Source organism: Motacilla alba, chromosome 1 (assembly GCF_015832195.1).
Source record: "Motacilla alba alba isolate MOTALB_02 chromosome 1, Motacilla_alba_V1.0_pri, whole genome shotgun sequence".
Classification (NCBI taxonomy): domain Eukaryota; kingdom Metazoa; phylum Chordata; class Aves; order Passeriformes; family Motacillidae; genus Motacilla; species Motacilla alba.
Genome location: NC_052016.1, coordinates 38,661,938 through 38,667,989, shown reverse-complemented (window position 1 = coordinate 38,667,989; position 6,052 = coordinate 38,661,938).

Sequence of the window (6,052 nt, the reverse complement as noted above, 5' to 3'; positions counted from 1 at the left end):
CGAGGGCTAGGATGTGTTTCGACAGGAGCCATTCCACCGGGAGATTTGCTAACAGCTGCGCGCGGGCTTGCATTTTTTTCCCAGTGAAAATTAATCATCAGGCCAACGGAGGATATTCTTCTCCCCAAAACAATTTTTTTTTTTAAAGTGCACTAAAAAATTGAGTTTTAGAACTCCACAGGGCTTGCCATGTGGTATATGCATGATACTGATGCTTATAAAAAGCCACTTTCTTAAGTTCCACGGACAAGAAATTTGTGGGACATGAAATAGCTTTGGGTACATTTCTGATCTCCATGCAGAATGTCAAAATTAAAACATCACTGGCAGTGGGAGAAAAAGGAGGAAAGCAAGAAAGGCTGTGAATTTCGCATTCCTGACACAGCCCAGATTGTAGCAACTGACTTGATTTACACAAGCATCAGGCTGGGCTAAAGCAAGAGAAATCAATAGTTATGGTAACAAGGTTGAAAAGGAGAGCAGGCTGAGTGGATGTGGATACAGGGTGTATATCTTCCTGAGGAATGTAAGGCAAATTAAGTTAAGGCTTCAGCATCTCACATGGAACTCACAAAAATCCTCTCAGGTCTGGCCAAATATGTTACTCTGTTCTGCCTAACATAGTTTCCTGGGAAGAAACAAGGTCCTGGGGGGGAAAAAAAAAAAAAGTGCATTTTTATCATACTTTTGAAATCTTATCTTCCTGCTAGGTCAAACCTGACTATTAAAACATGAAGTGCTTATTTCCCACTGCAATCTCTTCCTTTGCATGCTGAAAATGTAATGTTTGCTACCTAATTTTATCCTTCAACTCAAACAAATAATTGCTGGTTGCAGTCAGATCTAATAAATATCCCATGCTCACACTCTCCCTCCAGATTTTTAAATCTAGATCATGTCTCCCTGGCTTCCACTCCCACAGGGAACAGCAATATCTTTAAAACACATTCCAGCACCTCCAAGATGTCTGGAACCTTGGTATCATGTTTCAGCTCTAGGTTTTTTTTTTTTGCCACACACCTGAAACTGAAGCAAGTATATTAATTGTGGGCTGAACAAGCCAGGGACAGCCACCGGACTGAATGTCATTTCTTCCTCTGTCATCTGATAATCCTGAGGTGCCAGGGATCTGGGCAGTGTTCCAGGCCTCAGAGGGTAGAATTACTGTAATTTTTTAGACATGTAGACTAAGCAAACAGTGTTGTCCAAATGTGATAAAATCAAGCTCACTGGCCCAAGAGCTGCTCCGAGGTACCCTGCTGCTGCCAACCCAAAGGCACATGCACTGGCTTACTGTGCTTGGTATTACACATCTCAGTTTAAAAAAGCTGAAATTCTCAGATAGCTGAAAAATTAAAAAAGCTTTAAAAAGCTGAAATATTACAGGATATTGGACTGAGTCATCAACACTACAATAAATGGGAAACTGCCAGCTTCACTGTGGGTGTCTGCCAGTGTCCTTGTACCTGCTCTGAAGCTTCTGAATGTCCTGTGGGTCCATGCATAGCTCTGCTAGAAGTACATTAAAAGCTGCTCTGAAATGCAATTCTTATTAATAAGAAAGAGTTAACAAAGTGTAATCACGCCATAGTGTCTTTGACTGAAATGCTCTGTCAAGCTTACTTCCCTTTTGTGTTAAGTAATTCTTTGTAGAGTTTAATTGTCCTGTGGGAATTGATTTGCTGCTCATGTGGAGTTCACACTCAAGGATCTGCAAAAGGCTGATGTTATGGCCTTGTTAAGAAGAAGACCTAAAAACCTGCTTTGAAAAGTGAACATAAATTGTTTTTTTTCGCAGTAGAAGATGAGTATCATCTACAGAGCAGGCAGCAGGATGCAAAATCTAGAGAAAAAAATTAGTGTTTCCAGAAAAATAAGCTCTAGCGTAGAAGCATTTTCTTACTTAGGTCCCTCAAATGCTTACCTAGGGTCAGACAAAGGAGTCCTCAGTCCAGGGAGTTTGGTTGCTCCATATTTTGACTCAAATCCTCCGTGATCCTTGCAGTGTCACAGGCAATAGTGCCAAGCTATTAGACAATGGCGCAGCAAGACCCCTGAATGATTTAGCTGTTCAGGTCTTCTTCTCAGCACCTCTGTCAAATATGGAGTGCGAGTAATGACTGACAAATTCCATGATCAGAGAAGACCAGAAATGTGTCAGAAGACCCTTCAGCCAACAAATGACGATGTCAAGTTGCTCTGAGGAAGCAACTCAGCCTTGTTCTCTGATTATTTCTTTGAGCTCATTTGTACCTGGTGGACAATTAGGGAGGTAGGGCTTTGTCTGCACTGAAGTGACCCCCACCATCTGATTCATCAGCCAGGTGACACAGAAGTGTGGTCACATCTCTGGCACCACCGGCTGTGAAACACCATGTGTCAGAGAAGGGCTTCCTGACGAACATCACTCACACATTTGAATTTTTTTATTCAGACCAACAATGAAAAGTTTCCTCAAGGATTTTCAAGTGGAAAAGCAACACAATATAAGCTGATCCTGTAGCTCACAGCAAGAGAAAGCTTTTTTCAGTTTGACCTTGTAAAGGGTCACCTTTTGAGGGTCAAGAAAAGCCTAAAAGCAAGGCATTATATTGAATACAGGACCTAATAGCCTCCTTCAAGGGAATGTCTCACTCTTCTCCTTTCTGATACTCCTGCAGCTCAGCACACTGATCTCCTCTCTGGCACACCACTGTTCCAGATGGGTAAACCAGGATCTCCCTTAAGAACATTATTTCAGCAGGGCTTCTGGACCCCATGCTGTCACACTGTGTGTATATAACCTGGCATCTGGGAGAGTTAAAAAATCCTGTTTGAGAGGGAAGAGAGACATATGAACAAGGCAGTCAAAGGTGAAGGGAATAAAAATCACCACTGGCTATGACAGGACTCTGTGCATGCTGCTAAAGTGCTAACCTCACACATTTTTTCAGCCTCCTACCCTTTGACTCACTGCCTGTAGGGAGGTTAAGGCTGGGTTATTATGGGAAGCAATTGCATAACTGTGCCAGATGTTTTCTTCTTCAATTCTCTAGAAGTGATAAGCTCTAGGTGCCACCAATTCTCCTTCCTGTCCTTGCTGTCAAGGCAAGGTGTGTCCCCAAGGTGTATGCCAAGGTAGAGCTCATCTGGGAAGTCCTGTGCATTAACTGTGGGATGCTCAGCTGGCTCTCTCTTCAGAGCCTATGGTTGCTTAGGAGAGGTCCTGTCCTGTTCCCAGGGCAGGCTCTGTAGCAGGACACTGTGTTAAAAGGGTTCCTGATAAACGGTGTGTTCTCCAGCTGTGCTACACTGTCATGGCTCACACACCTTCCCCTAACTGAAATATCAGCTCTGCCCTGCCTAACAAGTTGAAACAGAACAAAGCAGAGGTGCAGGGGAAAGGATTAAATGTGACAATATCTGATTTCTTTGCCTCATGCTCCACTAGGACTTTTATGTTTAGCTTTCCTATAGCATCCTCTATCTCAAAATCCTGGACAAGCACACCAGCTGAGCCCCAGCTCCTCTCTGCACTGGGAAAAGACTCATGTCTTGGGTATCAAACACCTGGCATAGCTGCAGCACAGAGAGAGCCCGATGGCCTTGCATCATGTTACCCAGCAAGGCAGGAACCGAGTTAAGCACAAAGCCTTTTCTCTTGGCCACCTCAGCTCACCACAGAAGGCTCTGGGAGACAGGAGAGGAGGGAGAGCCCCTGCACACCTCTGCAGCAGGTGGGGGTTACAGCAGGTGGGCGCAGCATGGGTGCAGGGAGGTGGCATTGGCACAGCCTTCTGCTGCCTTCTTCCAGCAGCCTGCCAGAGGGAGGCACTGACTTGGAGTTTTACTGTTTTATAGCTAAGTGAAATTTAAGTCTAAATGGGAGAAATCTCTGAAATGCCTACACACTATGAGTATGGAGGTTTTTCCTACACTGGCACTTCTGCTCATGGCCTTGTGCTATGATGTGTGGATGATCTCTGGGGATGGATGTCTCATGGCACCTGTGGATGCCAGTTCTGTTGTTACATAGCCCTTGAGAGAAATACTTTTTTTCCTTCCATGTGCTCATTGTTTCTCTGTATGAAGCTTGGTCCATTGCCTTTGCTCCTGCCACTGTGCATCTCTGAGGAAAGCCTGGCTCCAACACTGTTCAACCTGACTTGAGTGTAACCTCAGGGCCAGCAGATGAACCTTCATGAGATGCCTGTACCTGAGGAGAGAGGTAGTTCAGACAATAACTTAATAGCCAAAGCTAAACAGAAAGTCTATGTGCATTTAATATATCTTTTTACATGGTAAATTTTTATCTGAAGAGTCATATGACTCAAAAAAAAGCATAATTGATTGTCCTGAGTGCTGGTCAGAGACATTTGTAAATGTTTTGGCTTTTTCTACTCCCTCCTTGGCAAAATTCTGAGTAGTACAAAAGCATAAATTAAAATAGCTTGTCATTTGTTACTGCATCAGGGATTATCTTCAATTCTCTGTAATATCCAAAAATATCTGCTAACATGCAAGCAGTTTCCTGTTTACACATTTTAAAATTATTAGATATCGTTCACTAGTTACCTTAGATGGATTTTATAATGGGATTTCAGTAATTTATCCTACTCTGTGAGCGCTGTGTACTGTAAGTATCAAACAGACACACTGTGGATTTCTCATGCCTGAGGGTAAACAACCTTGTTCATAGCCTTTTTTACAGCCTACAATATAAATTTCTTCTGAGGCAAGACCAAGTTTATACATTCTGTGAATGTTTGTAATAACATAGCTGAGAAAGACAGAAAACCTCTATGTACCTTGTATATGGCTTACCCTACAGATGGCCACCTCACATCACACAAAATATGGTCACAGGACCATTTATAAAATTCAGCTACCAATCTGGTTTGCAATTTAATCTACAAAGTGCATTAAAATGAAAATAATTCATTGATGGTTTTGCCATGCCTGAATTTAGTCATTTGTTTACATGACACCTCAGAAATACGAGTTATATTTGACAGCCCAGCTGTCCACGTCTGGGAAAGGCAGTTCATCTGCTGTCAGGCCCTTCTCTCAGGTTAAATTATTCAACAAGCACCTAAAGTGGATAATCTTTATTCATTCTGACATTTCCAGTTTCATTTGAAGTTTAGCTGATGAAGCCGTTTTATGGTATTTCATTTCATTGCATATCTTCCTGTTCCTGCTTGGTACAACTTGTAAAATGTTCATATTGTCTGAGGTTTTTTGATAGATGACCTTCCCTTCACTGTGGTCTGTGAAGCATTTTGTCTCCTATACAAGGAGAAACCCCTTTTTATGTCTTTGGGTGTTGCCATTAGTCCTACTGATTTATCTAAGTACTTTTTCCTGTCATACTTTTTTGTCGTACTAAATAAATTGCTTTGGGTTTGTTTGCTTTTGCTTTTTCTCAGGCTGGGAAAACTAATATCATAATTTGGATTTCCTTTAAAATAACAATACGGATGTTTGGTTTTTGTTTTTTTTTTCTTGTGTAGTATTTTTTTCTGTGTTTAGCTGAACAGCTAATACAATTTGTTAACTGGAGCTGTTCATATAAGTCTTGGGTTTTACAGTGGGTTTTTTTCTCACCTGTCACCACACGAAGCTGATGTAGGCATTAAGGAGAGACATTCCTTTGCTAGAGCTGCTGGTTTCCAACAGGAGTTCTTAGGTGAAAGTGCATGGACCACCTTAGGCATGATACCAGTGTCTTCAAGTAATGTTTCCACAGCTTTTTCTTTTCACACATGCCTGCTCTTCAAAGCCGAAGGTTAAAGTTCCCTTTATTGCTTGGCTTTGGCCTTGAGGGTCAAGCATTGTGCTATAGTCCTTGAGGAGGCTGAACAGGATCATATTAGAGAAATAGGTGTCTTTCTTGGGATTATTTGCCTTTGGTGGCAGAGGTGCCAAAATTTCTTTAAGACTTCTGGAGCAGACAAGGATTCCCACATATACTACTGTTGTGAAAGTCCAGAGAGTATTTACACCCAACCACAGAGACCTTTTCTTCCTGCACTTGCAGTCAGCAGCAAGCCACTCTGCTTTTGGACAATTG